Genomic DNA, 17,848 nt, shown 5'->3' on the forward strand with positions numbered 1-17,848 from the left:
CTTGCGAAGAAATTGTCTTATTCATATCGCCATAGAAGGAAAGATGAAAGGAAAATGAGGAATACGAAGAAGAAGAACACAATTGATAGATGACCTGAGAAACAGAAGAAAATATTGGGAGTTAAAGAGGAAGCTGAAGATTTAGAAATGTGGAAGAAACATTTCCATTTCCAAACCTAAAATAAAATAATAAAGATAAAAAAAGTCATTAGTCCCAGGATCTGCCAACAGGCAGAATACTTAATAATAATAATGTGTAGACAGACAGAAAGACAGAGTCCTTTTATTAAACATTCCATATTTGTGCATAACTGAGTTTGGAAGTCTAAACAAACAGCGTTTTTTTTAATATTCTCCAATATTATTAGCGTTTAACGAAAAGAAAATCCAAAGTTGAAATATACACCATTCGGTAGATCTCATTTAACCGAACAAAATGATATAGGTGATTCTAAATTCTCATCCATAATTTTTTGAGAAAATCGAGGAAAAAATAATATTTTGTACAACTAAAAGTTAACGCCGTATAGCCTATTAAGTGTAAATTGATAGAGAAGTATACTCTTATTAAACTTTTCATCATGACACTAGTAATGCGAGAAAGTACCTGATGATTAATGAGATATAGCCCAAAATTATGATTAACTCTTGAGTTATAGCCCAAAATTATGATTAACTCTTGAGTTATAGCCCAAAATTATGATTAACTCTTTAGGTATAGCCCAAAATTATGACTAACTTTTAAATTTTAAATTTTGTTCAGCTGTAATTGTGTCCAAAGATAAGTCATATATCATTAAATAGATCATGTTTAATTTAAAATTACATACTTGGAGCTGAATTGTCATATATAGGTTTCTAGAAATCGAGATAAGTTTTTATGGCTTTTAAACCTATGACATTCGTTGTCGATCTCATGCACTTGATCTGCTGGAAGAGATTATTTATTTATTTATGTACTGTGTATAAAATATACAATATTAACTAACAGATTGTATATTGTTGTTTGGTTTCTTCTAACAGTGATACAATATTCCAAACAGTGACACAAATAATCTTAAGAGTGACGTACATACTACTTGTAATGTGAATAATACCTTTATGAATAACCAAATCTTCCAAATCCTGGGGTTGTGTATTTTTGTGATACTCCAGGATACAATAAACAGAATATAATAAACCCAGAAGACAATTTTACCGATATTCTTGGCCTTTTCTACTCGCATTTGACTTTATTGAGTGGAATTCGATGTCTTCCCTTACCACACCGATTCTGTATGAGATTGGATCTACGCTTGAAGGGGATCTGCACCACTACTTGGGTTTCTCTCCCAGGCAAGCAGCCCCACCGAGGATCGATGTCTGGACCACTTATCCAGATAATACACGCGTTAGCTACTTAGCTACAAAAGTATACATATTGTCTTTATATTAATATCATTTTTAGGCTACATATTAACCCTAGGAATACCAAGGTACTTTTGGGTCACATGGAACACCAACGAAGGGGCCTCTGAGGCCCACAAAATAAAGATCATTTTTTCTCACAGAAAATAATTTATCTTGTCTGATATGAATTTGGGATGTCTAAGACATCATATATTTTTATTCTCTATTATTACTAGGTTTCTAACTACAGTGTTGCCAACTATATATGTGTAATTGCTTAAGTTACCATTTTTTATTTATGTCAGTAACAATGACCTATTTATTTCATTTGTTTGTATAGAAAAACTATCAAACAGATCAATAGGAACTTAGTATAGTGTAGTATGTGTACAAAGGCGGCTTTTAAAACCATTTTGGCGGTGTTGCACTAAAGTGGGGTAGAATGGGGTATACTTCAGTATTCCAATGAATTCAGGATTAATCTTTTATAATTCCATCCCGGTTATCCTTCGAATGGCGAAATTCTTTCAAATTTTGTTTCCGCGAAAACATAGACAGTGGGAGGGACGTGCATTGCATAAGGGATGCCACCAGAGAAGCAGTGGTGCCAACACAACATAAGTTACAATTTTTCTAGTAGCACAACGTCAGGTTTTTGCACCTATGGAATGAACATGTAAAACGTAAGCAAACAAGCTACGACTTGTCTGTCATTTTTGTAAACTAACACCACTACAACATCATGTATATTACAAGGGATTCATTGCAAGAAACATACCACTGCTTTCATTTGTTCTATTTTCATTATCAAATAAAATGTTCAAATCACTGTCTTTTGCATCAAACTCTGACAGGGTTATTTCCACTTTGCTATATTCGAGCTCACTACCTTCTATGTTAGATTCATTTAAAAGTTCTTTAAGTTCTTTCTCAATTGAACTTTGGCGAAGAGCACGATTTGCCATTGTTCCAATGCTGCTGCAGATTCTCACATACAGTCACAGTCACTGAATAACGAAAGACAATTTCCTATGAAATTTGCGTCTTCAGTTAGTGTTGCAGGTTCCTGCTTGTAGATTCTACGATTAAAAATATTTCATAACACCAGAGGTGCAGCAGCATAGTTCTTTCTCATCAGTATTGAAATTTGATTCTCTCTCTTTCCTCTTATATATATCATAGATGGATCATCCCTTGTAAACAGTTTTCAATGTTGCCAGTCTGATTTAAAAGCTATAAAGAGCTAATAATTTCGTCATATTTTATATCCCCTGTCGGGAACTCCGGGAAAGCTTTGCATATGGTTAATGCAAAGCCTTCCGTAAAAACGACAGCTACTAATCACTCACAAAAATTTCAGTCTTCGTGGTATGATGTTTTCTGGGCTTTCTGGGTGCTTTGTAAGAAAAAAATGCTCTGTTTTATTTGCATTATGTTTGGATCAAAGGTGCCAGAATGGCGTTTTTGATTTGGGTTACTTATAAAGAAAGCTGTAAAATATGAAACCTGTAAACAAAACAACATTTGCTACATAATGGATCTTTTCATATTTTGGAGAAACTTTCCTTTCTCTGTATTTAAAGAAACATCTCCGAATATTCAAAATGGGTTAGTCGAAATAAATACCAATGTTCTTAAAAAACAAAAACAAAAACAAAAATAAAATAAAATAAAATAAAAATAAAAACATTAAATTGGAAATTCAGAACTGTTGTTATACATCAATTCAAGCTGATGAGTCTCATGCAAAAGTCAATGAGCATAATATAATATTTCGTCTATATTGTAAACCAGAATAGGAAAGAGGTTTGGATCCTTGGTTCGATTTTAAGCCACGTGAGTTCGTGCACATCAGGTTTCCTCTGTGTTCTCACGTTCCCTTGCACATTATTACTCTCCAATTATTTTATAATCGTTCACTTTCACTAATCACTAGCCACTCGCCTCCCTTACCATAAAGGATATGATCTTGGAGGTTAAATAAATAAATAAGAATTTTCTTTTTATCGTACCTTGGTAATGGTAAGGACATAATGAAATTGAGTCTTATTGTAATCTCTGAAGACAATTTGCATAATGCAGTTAAGAGAATATCATTTGAATGATACTAGCTTCTAATATTTTACAGTAATTCGAGACTATCATTCCCTCTTCATCAGACATTATTACATGCAGTAGTATATGAAGAATTTCATCAAAGGAACTCTCAAATTCATATCACTTCAGAATTTTTGTATAATATCTTAAAATGTAATTTATTTCCTTTCTTAATATCTTGTTCAAGGGGGGAGGGTTTTATAACTGAAAAACTCCTTTGCATACACCACTTATCACACGAAATTGTAAATGGACTCATTTAGTGTCCTTCTCAGGTACTACATGAACTCCCTCGTGATTATATGGTTTGCATATGCACCTCTGGAGAGGGAGATCCGGGTTCAACTCCCGGTGAGAGGTCATGTAGTTCGGTCAATGTTTCAAATAGTCTCGGTGCTGAACGGGACGCTAAACTCCACAACTTTCATAGCATAGAGCAAATTAATTTTAAATGGAGAACTTCAAAGCATTTGTTTTCATTTAAGGCCATACCAGCAAATAGAAGATGACGAGAAAGTGTGTCTAAAAAACAACAATCCTCATTAAAGGAACCAAAAAATGACAAAGTGTTATCCTATTCAATATTAAGAATTCAGGAGTTTATGTTCCTATATTTTCCCTCGGTATAGCTTTGTTTTGCTGATTACAGTAGTATTGTGTCAGACAAGTGGATGGCTTTGGCATCCCCATTTCGGAATAGTATGTTATGCTACTAGTTTGTATAAATAGGATATTCTCTAGAGAAGAAAGTCAGTTGAAGAAACATATGCAAATATATGAGACAATCTAAATATATAATTCATACTACATGAGTTTGCAAATTTCTTAATATTTTTAAACAGAAACAGAAATGAAACACCATTTTTGAAATGAGCCTGCAAGAACAAGTAAAATACAAATGTAAACGGCAATGTCTAGTACCGTAAACACAAATTTCAACTTGAAACTATTGTATGTGTTTCTGTTTGTAGAACGACAGAAGAATTTAGATGGAGTATCTATCTTTAATTTAATCATAACGAAAGTGTAAAAAGAAAATGACTTGCTGTGGATATGTTACTCCATCTGAACAATATTTACCCAACTTTCAATATATATGGTCACATAAGGTGCGTTCTTCTTGGATGAAGAATGGCAAGTAATAGTACTATTACACATAGAAGTTGAAAAATGTTTTTTATTTTTATTTTAAATCACAGACATTTAAAAGATAAACGAAAACGGTAAACTTTTAATAAAGTAATTTAAAACACAAGTATTTTAGGTATTTTGTTATAATTTTAGGCCTTTTTAGATTTCCGGAGTGTAAAAATTAATACCAGAATCCCAGGTTTTTAGATTTCTCAGGTCAATAGACAAACCTGTCTAGCAAAGTTTGTGACAGTTGTTCAAACAACACTAGAAGTAAGTAATTTGAGTACTGATACTAACTTAAATGATGATGCTTTTATAGGACAGTAACTTTTGAGAGTTAGTGTCCTATCAGCAATTGAGAGATATCATGGTCTAGCTTCAATGACTATCATTAAATCCTAATGAAATTTACACGAGACCACCGCGAAAGTTTTATTGTTTAAGAATAATCAATATCCGTGCGACGTACGTCGAATTCCGACTATCCTTTATATACTTTTGATCCACCAAACTTCTAAGCGATTATGTTATTTGTTCAGTATATACCTCTATTCATTATTTCTACTTTATTATAGTCCTCATATGTCTTGTGTTGCCTAATGCCTTAACCATTTAGAGACAGCTTTAGTAATACGTTCGGGTTTTATGTTTATTTCATATACCACGCTCGTCTTGAAAGGGTTATAAAAAACTATTTTTATAACTTAAACTATTCAAAGATTCATTGCAGCATAAATCAATCCTGACATTGGATCCTAATCTTTGTTAATCCAATTCACTTTTATGAGGTCTTACTTTATATTGTTCTTATACCTTCTTGGTCTAGCAAATGGTGACGGTCTATATGTTTTTTCAGCTATGCACAACAGCCTCATCTCTAAACATGTTATCCAACTAATTAAGCCAATTTATTTGAACAAGTGCACATTTTTAGTGCTAAAATAAACTATATTCTTTAACACAAAATGTTACCTATATTGTAATTTAGGGAAATAGATAAATTTGTGTACAAGACAATAATGAGAGTAAATGCGTCATGGTTGTATATGCTTTAAATCAAACATACATTTTTGCCATTGGGAAGTATTTAAAGAATTAAGTCAACTGGATATATGTAAATCGAGGACTTTTTCGGAGTTTAAAGTCCTCTTACATAAAACTACTTCTACATGTATGGAAGTTTGGTTCTTTAAATCATTTTTCCGATGAGTGAAACTACATTGGAAAGGAGGATAACGTGTATATATATATATATATATATATATATATATATATATATATATATATATATATATATATATATATATATATATATATATATATATATATATATATATTATATATATATATATATATATATATATATATATATATAAATGCGTCTCCCCATTTACACACTTCACATGATTAGAGGAAGAACTGGAGCACTGCCAACGTACACGGGAGTTTCCCTTGCTGCTGTCCTACACACATCTCAAATCTTCGGAAGAAAAGAACGTGATATTCAGGTCCTGCCAACTCGATTTTTCCTCTTCTCTTCAGTTTCTTTCTTCACTTTTTTTTCTTTACAGCGAGAATTGGAGCAACTTTGGCGACACAACCATTTCGCCCACTTCACCACTACCATTCCTTCCTTATACAAGCACTCACTTATTTTTCCCACTCCTCACACCATGTTCGCTCTTTTTCGATTCGTTTCTCTTTTTTTTTTCACCTATTCTATTTTTCTCTAAAAATTTTGCTGACAGATCAAGGTGCAGATTTATAACAAGAGCGGAAGAGAAGAGAGAAATATCCCGCACCAGTTACAAAGAGAGTTTTTAGAACAAAAAATAAAATGACGTTGTGCACGAGAAAAGAACATGAGAAAAAAAAGAGAGAAAACATGTACGTATTTTCAGCTAACAAAAATCAGTTTCAAGATAATTTATATCAATGCTTATATAGCTGAAGTATTATTACGAACGAAATTTCGAAAACTCTAGAAAGATTTCAAATTTATCATACACAGAAAGAACATAACGTGAAAAAGTGAAGTGTACGATTAGTAATAGTAATTATTGATTTGTAATTCTTATATAATATTGTTTTTCTTTTTCTAAAAATACCTACTATGTTGTAATTAATTATATCTGATCCTTGATAGTCACGCGTTCGATCCCAGCTCGCACCGTGTGGACTTTGTGGTGGACAAACACCGTGCTCGTGCGTTTTCTCGGGGTTTTTCCGTTTCCTCCCACTTCCTTCATTATACCATTTCATTCATTTCTCATAATCACCGTCTCCTTTAGCATAACCGGCACCGTTAGGACGTAAAACTCAAATATTTTTTTCAGTTTTGATATTCACGTCTGTCAAGCGGGAGACATTGATTCGGTTTTTCGCTGAGCAGAAGTCAATTTTGTCTGGTGTAAGCAGGTAAATCTGTGAAGAAGATCCCTAAAAGGTTCAGTCTGAACTATTATACTATGAGTGGAAGAAACAAGGATATTACAAAGAGGTGAGAAGTGTCTGGGGGCTTCCATGGTGTATAAGTGGAGTAGAATGAAGAAACTAAGGTGGGCTGAACAGAAATCAATGTAGAAATAATGACCAAAGTTAGAAAATGAAACGAAATCTTTCAATTGTACTTTTTTGTTATGCCGTTTAGACTAAAGGGAATGATGATGAAAATGAATGAAATAATGGGATGAAGAAATTGGAAGGAAACAGGAGAACACCGAGAAAAACCGCGTACACTGTATTTGTTTACAACAAGGCGCGAGTTGGAATACAGTTTGCCGTTTTCAAGCTATGGGACTTTGTAGCCAGATGGAGAACTTATAGACACATTATACCAAGGCGCAGAATTTCAGTCAGACGCACTTGCGAATCCAAAAATGATGATGGCCAATATCTCTCACGTACAAGGTATGACAGTCCTCCCCCCGCCACCTACGGCCCTTGGCTTGACAAAGAAAGAGATTACATCATACAATTTCAATGGCATGCTTCTCCAATCCTTACATAAATTGCTATTTCGATTCACGTTTGCTTAATTGGTTCTTCACTATTTGCATAGAGGCACTGTTGTCGATGAATTTTACGACTAGAGCCATGGGGTCCTGGTTCGATCCCAGCTCGCGCCAAGTGAATTTTGTGGTGGACAAACACCGTGTGCGTGGGTTTTCTCGGGGTTCTTCCGTTTCCTCCCACTTTCTTCATTCCACCATTTCATTCCTTATTTCATCATCACCGTCTCCTTTAGCCTAGCCGGCATAACCGCGGGACGTAAAGCTCAGATTTCATTTCATTTCATTCATATGGAAGTTGTTCCACCCTACATCTTCATTTATTTATTGACTGATTGATTGGCTGAAAAGAGATAACAGTATACCATGCAAATATCTATTTTTAAAAAAATATTTTATGTATTTACTTATTTTGTTATTAATTTATTTATCACTCACATCGTGACATGATTGGCTGATTTCTTCTAGACACTGGGCTTCAAACAGCGGGGAAAACGATCTCTCGCGTTGACGCGCCAGGAGGCAAACCATTTCGATTGAGGGTGGGAAAGGAGGGGGCGAATTACAATCTTGTGAAGACTTTACTTTCCATGTCCGTTGTGAAGACTTCACATCCCCTATTTTCTCTCACTGTGATAATTATTTTCGTGGGAAACAGAAACTACGCAGCCCTGTGAGTTTGGGTAGAAACCATTCCTACTGAACACTGGTTCCCAGCTCTAAATTTCTAGCGGTCCGACCTGGCGACTGGAAATTTTGCGCCCTACCTTATACTATAGCGGATGTGAGTGTTTGTTTCACAATTGAGGAAGAAAGCAATGTAAAATAGTACGTTTGCGTACATCTACTAATATTGTGACAGTGCAAATCGAAAAAGTTCACACCCATCTTCAAATCACTCGAGCTGAGTTTACTGAAGCTAGCGTTAGGCAGATTAAAGTTTTTACATTACTTTCACACGGCATGTTGGTCGAAGTCCAAGGAAAAGATGCATTTTTCAATTATTTTGTGCTACATCATTATGTAGAATTCACGTATAAGTATTATTTTAAGAGATGATGTAGATAATGCTGGATTGTTATTTTACATTACTTCATTGCGCGTTGGTAAGTAGAAGTACTTTATTTAAACAATAGGATAAAGATATGTTGCTCTTAACGTAAAATAGTATATGTATCAACGAGGAAACGAAGCATCGTATTACGGTGTAATTCGAGAATGAACAGGGGGCGAGTGTCACAACCTCATAATCCACAAGTCCATGTATTATGGGTTATCTCCCCTTTCATCCCACATTATAATTCTACTAATTCTAACATAAACACTAACTTTTATTAACATCTTGTCTCCTTTAGCACACAGGACATGATCATGTGACATCAAACTTTATTTATTTGAATTTCATCTACTATACGTATTCCCTTCTGTAATTATGGAGTCAAGTAGAATACGCCAAAAATCTTTCACCATCTGCAATCTGTTCGAGATATCGACGTTCTCTGGATGAATTTTTTTGACACTTGCTAATACGTCATTCCATACGTAATGAATGGGACCAACCTTTCCTAACGGAATGGCCGGGAACATCTCATTTCCTTTGTGAAATCCCTTGTCACCGCTAGTACAAAATTCTAATATTGCATTTTTGTTTAAATCAGACTATAAGTCTAACATGATAATATGCCGCCTCAGCTGTATGAATAGTAGTTTTGGAGATATTAACCTCAAAAGTTTATTTTTCTACACTTTCGGCACCCTTTATCTCAGAAACAAAGTAATCCTGAGACAAGAATTTTAGAAATGATCTAAAAAAATAGATCAAAAGGTTGCGATCTTGGCCACTAATTAGCTTTTGGGTCAGGAGCTACAAAATTTCTGAACGGCCCTAAATCGAGTTTTCATTTTTTTTTCTTTCGGAATAAGCACATTATACTGAGATAAGTGATAGTTTGGGTTTGGCTACACCATAGCAGTTCTCCAAATACAGTGAAACCTGTCTTTAGCGGAATCGAGCGGGACTTGCAATAATTTCCGTTAAAGTCAGGTTTCCGCTTAGTGGAGGTAGACCTTTCCTTTTTTTTTTAAAAAAAAAAATACATGCTTATAAAGGGGCATACTGAGAAAATATATTGCTGTACGTACATTGTTCGATTACAGTACTTCTTTCTTCTACGAATAAATACACAAAATAATTAAAATGAATACAAAATATACTATGCACACGTTTTCTTTATTTTTCTAATAGCCAAGCAGGGTTTTCCGTGTACATTGGTGCTTGGCTGCTTGACTTGCCGCATACACTTTAGCCTGAGAAATTATACTAAGTGAATCAGAATCATTTTTCCGTAAGACAAATTTTTCAGTTCCTTTAAACTTCTGAGAGCATCTTGATATGTATTTATTCTACACTCTTCTTCGAACTCGGTATCGTATTCCTCTTCTTCCTCTATCTCGTTTTCTTCTTTCCGACATTCCGTATGATTTTTGATGAAGTTGCGGGGATTAAGGACAATTTGTGGGGGTGAATATGAGTAGTGGTTGGGGAAGGTAAACATTGCCCAGAAATATTTAACAAAAGAACTAACATTTTATCGCAGACAGTGTAATGTATATGTCTTACAAAATGTCTAAACATCTTCTAAACGCTGTAGTCCGGAACTCAGAATTTTCCGTTAAATGTTTATTTTTCTTTCCGTTGTCCGCGTAACACAGTTTCCGCTTAATGAAGGGACTTTTACACGTTTTGTTCTCCAAAATTCATGGGACCGTGAAATATTTCCGTTTAAGACAGTTTTCCGTTTAATAAAGGGTCCGTTGAAGACAGGTTTTACTGTATAAGGCTTACAAGAAAATTTTTGATTGAAATATATTGGATCTTTGATCCAAAAGTGTTTACTAGATTTTTTGTTGCCTCTATGAGTATATACTCCTTCGTCTCCAGGTTGTAACGGTCTTTAGAAACATTCAATTTCACGAGTTTCTAAAGACCCAGATACACGACACATATACGAGTTTCAACAACTATTTAATATGAGCCGTCATTTGTTTCATTACTTCAATCAATGTAATCACTAATCTTCGCGTAGGTTTTCATGTTACGTTAATAATAATATTTACAAAAAATTAAGTTAAATTGATTTCAACACAAAACTGAAGTTCTTACCGTCGTAATTTTCATATCGCCTTTTTCAGTTTTCTTGTTCAACTTTTATTTTATCCTTCACGGACAGCTTTATTAATCAAATGCAAATCGATCGTTACATAATTATTCTAAACCATGTAATATTACAAGATTCTAGTCTTATAAATATGTTTGTTCGGTTTGGAAGTTTAATGTTCCTCTTAAAAACCTGAGGCTATTTCTTTAACAAAATCAAACATTACAATACTAAAGAAATTACTTTCACTTGCCCCTCTTAGAATCGAAAGAGAAAAGAAAAACCCTAAACTCATGTTTACTTAATAAATAGCTAACATGCTGGATTTTACAGCTCCAACGTAACTGGATTATATATTGAGCATTTTATGAATATTAAATCGGAAATTATAATATTATAGCACTTGATATATCTTCCTCTTTTAGGAAGGGGATTTTAAAAAATATTGAACTAAGTTTCCGGTTGTTTTTAACTCTTTAGGGGCAGTTACTTTGAATAAGTTTTTCCTTAGACATGCATTCGATAAGTAAACAATAAGACTTACAAACTACACCCATACTTCCTGTCCAGAATTTGTGTTTTTGTAACACACCAATCATCAGTGGAATAATCGAGTGTGTGCTAATATACCTCAACCGTCTCTAATATACCACGGCTATTAGTGTTTAGTACGGCACGCTAAAACTGGATGTCTTAAAAGCCATTCAAGCCTATGATTGGGTACTCAATGATTTATTTGACTAATTAAATGAAAATGAAGCTTATAAACCACACATTTTCTTGCCGTCCAGATGTTCTCTTTATACAGGGTGTTTCAAAACAACACCGACAACGTTTGGGAGGAGATTCCTGACACCAAGATAAGACGAAAAGTATAGACAAACTTGGGTGTACAAATGCTTCCTTTCGGAGTTATAGGCTTTCGAAAACATGAAAACAGCGAACTTTAAAGGTCCATAGCTCCATTGCTGTGGGACCTACCGTTTTCGGGCAAAGACTTCACTTAGGAACTAATATGTATACTATCCAAAATACATGTCTCCAAACTCTACGGTGCTCATGCAACAATTTGTATGGAAGCAGTTAGGCTACGGGCATATAATTTGAAGTACTCACCAACTACCTCTACAAAACTTGTTGCGGAAGTACCGCATAATTCTGAAACATGGATACTTGGGTAGGACACATAGTAGTTCCTAAGTGAAGTCTTGACCCAACTAAGGTAGGTCCCATAGTTTTGGAGCTATGGACTTTTAAACTTAATTTTTTTTATGTTTTCGGTAGCCTATAACTCGGAAAGGAAGCATTTGTACACTCAGGTTAGTCTATACTTTTCGTCTTATCTTTTTGTCAGGAATAACCTCCCAAACGTTGTCGCTGTTGTTTTGAAACACCCTGTACACCACATCTATCCCCAATGGAAAGGGAGCACGGTGGCTCAGTGATAGATCGCTTAAGTCTGGTGAATGGGGTCTCTGATTCGATCCTCAGCCAAGTAAGTTTGTAGTGGACAACATTGGGTCCATGGGTTTTCTCGGGATATTCTCTTTTCTTCCCACCAATTTTTCCATCAGCATTCATTTTCCTTAATCATCCATCTCTCTTAGCCTAAAGGACATAAACATGGGACATTAAATTGATTTCATTTTTACTTATCCTTAACGGAACGGTTAGATGTGCATTTATATGACACGCATGAGCTAATAACTAGATGTACGCCGAGTTTCACTTCTCGAATTTCAGGGATTCGAGAGGAACTCCATTCTTCGAACACACACACACTACACACGAGATGAATCTCACTCCCTTATATTTACTCCCTTTTACTCCCTTATAGTTAGAAAGGCAGACGTATGCTAAAAAAGAAATCGTCTTACATAAAATAAAACCTTTAATATTAATTTAATGTCCCAGGTTATGCATTTTGGCTAGTGTAGTCGAATGAATAAAGAAATTGAATGATTATGAAAAAACAGATGCAGTGGTAATACTAAAAGAACGGAAGAATTTATAGTAAAAACAATGGATATAATGTTTTCCACCACAAACTCATATGACCTGGATTCGAACCAGAAATCCCTCTCACCAGACGTGAGCGTTTTGCCACCGTGTTCCCCCACACTTTTGTAAGTTGCTTAGTATATAACTGATGGTAATTTTCAATATATTGATACTTTTCTTTAAATTATTGCACTTACGAACCATTGACCCACTCCATCTCTGAATGCTAACTCGGGACAGAAACGTTTTAGATATAATGAACATAACATTTTTTCAGTTCGAAGAATAAGATGATGCCCGATTCCTCTTACTATCAATAGTCATGCAAAAGTTGTATTTTCACAACTTCGTAACTTCAGAGCAAATAAACTCTGCTAAAGACAATAAAGGAAATCACACGAAACGTATATTTATGAATGAATGTGCTTGCATTCATAGTAAGAATTTAAATACTTACTATTTAAGTATATTTTTTCTAAATATCTACACTATCTAAATATTTTTTCTGATGTTTATACTATCCGTAACTCTTTAATGTTTTGAGGCTTGAATATTTGTGTTATGCGAAAAGTACATTTATGAGTGAATGGGATATGGATGGCCACCGTTGTTCCCGCTCCTGTGAAGATGTTAAAGCATTACCTCAATTAACGAAGTCAGCTGAGATAATCAGAATAGCTCTCTCTTGCAAAAAAGAGAGTTTAAAAATTCATTTTTGTGCAAAAGTTACCGTGTGTAGTAACGTACGTACATATTAACATTACAATATTATAAAGGCAACTAGCATAATTGTAATAATATTACAACCCTATAAGTCCCGCTAACATCTTCCTAGTAAGTTTTTTTTTTTTTGTATGCTGAACGTCATATACTGTGACAAAAATTGCCATATGAATAAAATAACGGATTTTACATTAAAACACTGACAAAGCATGAGTTAAAGAATATGTCATCCTCAATTGTAAATACAAAGATGAAAATGCGTGTTTTAATTTTTTTTAAGGAATTCACTGTGATTCATGCTTTTATAATAGAAATGGATTTTTAACAAGAGAGTGCATAATGGCTGTAAATTTTATCGATTGAAATATCACAAAAGATACTTCTCATAATTGTACAAGAATTTATCAATACAAGTTTCAACTATTTCCTCATTTAGTTGCTTATTGTTTGTCCCTGTGTACAGTTTGGCGATGAAGCATGTTCTTGGGAGCACTCTTCGTTAATTATTCACAAAGACCAGTCATTTGGTTCTCTCAAAATCAAATGGGTTGGGGAAGAGCGAACGATTGGTTATTGAGTGGATGGAGTGTGTGGGAGGAAGGTACAGTTGGTTGGCAATTCAATTGAACTGAAATGGGAGGAAATGTTAGAGAGCGATGGAGATCAATATTTCAAGAGAAACTCCCACTCGCTTTTTCTAGTAAAGCAGGAAATGGCTATCGTATATGCATACAATTTTTGTGTAGGAGAACGAATGCAAACTCAGTACATATTTATTTCTTTAGTGATATTTTGCTCGTTTCTTGTGGGGGAATGTATCTCCGTCGAAGAATTATACATATACGACCTTAAGCCATGGAATTTCATGGAAACTAAACTGAAGCGTAGGTGAAGTCATTGTACGGAATTGTACTTTTGCTTTCATACCGCGTTCTCCATTTGTTCGACTTCAGATAAATGAGAAGATAGCAGGAAAAAAAGATAGGAAAAGTTATTTTTCTTTCAGTATTCAGAGACAGTAAAACTGTTAAGGAAATGCGAAGTGTGCATTTATTATCGTGTTTTATTTTGTATTATTTATGCTATAGATGAAAGAATTAACTAGTGTGTGGCCTGGAGAGTGAATGCTGCATTCACAAAAGCTCTTCATTCACTTCTTCCAAAGCCAACTGGATCGAGTTCCTATTTTGTATTCCTGTTTCTGCTTGATCTACCTTAATATCGTCTTCCCATCTGCGCCTAGGTCTTCCTAATGGTCGTTTTCCGATTGGATTTCCAATGAAAATCTTCAAAGTGTTCCTACTTTCTTTCATTCTGGCTACATATTGCCTGCCCCTTGAGTCTCCTAGATTTGATGAATCTAACAATGTTTGGTAAACGGTATAAATTATGCAGTTCCTCGTTATGAATTTTCCGTCATTTCCCTTTCCCGTTCCTCTTGGGTCCGAATATTCGCCTCCGGATTTTATTCTCAAGTACTTTCAGTCTTCGTTCTTCCCTCAAAAACATGTTTCGCAACGATACAGCACAACAGTTTAATTTTTTCGAGCATATGGTTTCAATCTGTTAATGTTAATTCTATATATTTGAAAGTATTCGCTTTATCGAACGTATTATTTGATATTTTGACGTATCGATAATTTGCAGTATTAAGGTCACAGCGAATTTTCATGTATTTAATTTTTTTCTGCATTTACTTCTAAACCTATATCCCTGCTAGCATTTAATAAAACCACTCTATTTCTTTCTGTTGTTCACCTATCATCTTTATCATCTTCTGTCAGGTTTATATTATCACAACACACCATAAACTAGTGGATACTATTCAGCTCTATTCCTTGGTTACTATCTTTGCTTTTCCTTATAGCGAACTTCAGAACAAAGTTGACTAATAATGATGACAATGCATCTCCTTCCTTCAGACAACTCTCGACTTAAAACTCATGGACAAGTATTTTCCTACTCAGACTTTACTATGGGATTCAAACATATCTTAATTAATTCAACTAGCCTTTTCGGTATTCGAGATTTTGTAAAATTATTGTACAATGTTTCTCTCCTAACCGAGCCCTAATCCTTTCTAGAATCAGTAAATCATTCATGTAAAAGGGTATTGTATTCCCATTTCTTTCCGAGTATTTGAGGATTGGTAAATATCTGGTCGATAGCTGATCGATTTCGTTTAAATCCGCACTGATAATCCGCAATAAGTTCATCATTATGAGATCAATGTTGCAAACAGAATATTCGAGAGGATTTTATATGCTGTTGATAGAAGAGAGATGCCTTGATAATTTTCACAATCAGTTTTGTCGCCTTTCTTGTGAATTTGAACAATGATTGATTCTTTTCATTCTTATGGCAGTTTCTCCTTGTTCCAGATAATGAGAAAATTTGTGCATATCTTGTCCAAAATTTCTCACCTTTAGCTAAAATTAACTCATCCGGAATTTCGTCTACTCAATTTGTGCTTCTTTAATTTCTTTCTAGCAATTTCTATTTCTGTTCGATTAGGTACTGCAATTATGGTTCTAAGGCTCCGCACTTATGGTTCTACAGTAAGCATATCCCTTTCTCGAAGAGCATTATTATTATTATTGGGAGGCCTGTGTGTTAAGCAAATCAACAAAGAAATATTTCGATCTATTTAAGATGCTATCTGTATGAGTGAGAATTGTTCCATTGGTTTTCTTTAATATACAAGCGCGAGGTTGATGGCCTTTCTTATTTTTGTTGATGCACTTATACATGTTCTGAATGGTTTTGTTTTTACTATTATCTTCAAATTCATTAGTGTTAGCTTTCAAGAAATCACGTTCCTTTCTTTGAAATTTCCCACGTGATGTCAACGAAATTTTGTATAATAATATCTTTCAAATTTTGAGACAACGCAGTTTTGCCAGTTTTCTCTTCTCTGCTAGTTTAGTACATTCCTAATCGATACATGGTTTGCTCCTATGTATTTCCGGTGCACCAATTTTTATTCTGTTGAAACTTTAATATTATCCTCCCTAATTTCAACACTAGTGCATTCCATTGATAAGGTTGTTAGCAGCACATTTAATCCCCAAACTGGAGAATCACTCCTTGTCGTCTGTCCGCGACTGCTTATTCAATTTATTAGCAGCTAACCAGTATATCCAGAGGTTTTCTTCTCGATCCGCAACCTGAAGACGCGTTATGCCATGGTGACAGGAACCCACTTTTGTTTGGTAAAGTATGAGTGGTTTCTAAAATTGAATCGCAATCGGATTGTCGCAAGCTAATAGCAAATACATTAACATAATGTTTCTCATGTGACAAAGGCATAACAACAACTTACACCCAAATGACAAAATATATTATATAATAAAGTGTTTCTCGTTAAGACATGCGTATTTCTATGATACAAAGGACGATAATTGAATCACACGTGTAAAATTATTCGGAACTTTAACTTAGATGTGAAACTGTGCATATTTTTGTACTTATTTTATTAACTTTCATCTTCTCATCACGTACAGTATTTCAGATCCCGGATAATCACTGATCTGTCTCTAACATTGTCAAAATTGTTGTAGATCGTTTGCAGCTATTTCCATGAAAATTGTTAATTTTGTGTGCAGTAGTTAATGTTTCGAAGATGCAGATTATTCTGCCATTGGGTCTGTTCGCACCCAGAACTAAGGGCGCGTGGAATGTTCTCTGTGACGTCGTCCGTCTAGCAGGTTGAGGCGAGTGTGTCACGAAATTGTTCTTGTATCCACGAAGACAAAAATAAAACACTAACAATTATGATTTGGAAGTCCGCTAAGTTCGTTGATTTGGACACTATGATTTGGACACTAACAATTGTCCGCTAAGTTCGTTGATAAATACGGTTTAACATATTTTGAATGCAGTTATATAGACAATGTATTCACAAAATACTTTATGAGCTTTTCGCTAATTCGTCGCTAATACTTAAATTTTGCAATCTGATTTTCATCTTTAAAAGAAGATGTTATGTAAAGAAAAGGATGGACTGCCTCTCTTCTTCTCCTTTGTTCCTACCCTTACTGTGCTCGCATTATAACGCATTATAAGTGACTTTACTGAACAGATGCTAATAGAAAATAATTAGAAAATCATTATTACTGGCTATAAGTGACGCAAGTGTTATCATAAATCAAGCCTATTGCTTAATTACGTAGCCAGATCGAATGAGATGACTGCCATTTCCTTTTTCTTTTTCTTTTCTTTCTATTTTCTTTTTTCTAAACACTTAACAAAATTTCGTTTAAGAAGTTTTGACTGTTAGAAGTTTACCTCTTAAGCTTATATATAGTCATAATAAAAGTGTAACAAGAGTCCTTG

General features: G+C 34.4%; 1 protein-coding gene across 1 annotated transcript in view; it reads right to left on the bottom strand.

The window, feature by feature from the left end:
* The window catches only part of Alk (Anaplastic lymphoma kinase), a 1,262,077-nt gene that overhangs the window by 199,565 nt on the left and 1,044,664 nt on the right, over positions 1-17,848 (bottom strand). The gene's annotated exons all lie outside the window — the stretch shown is intronic.

Source organism: Thermobia domestica, chromosome 9 (genome assembly GCF_964235325.1).
Source record: "Thermobia domestica chromosome 9, izTheDome1.hap1.1, whole genome shotgun sequence".
Lineage (NCBI taxonomy): Eukaryota > Metazoa > Arthropoda > Insecta > Zygentoma > Lepismatidae > Thermobia > Thermobia domestica.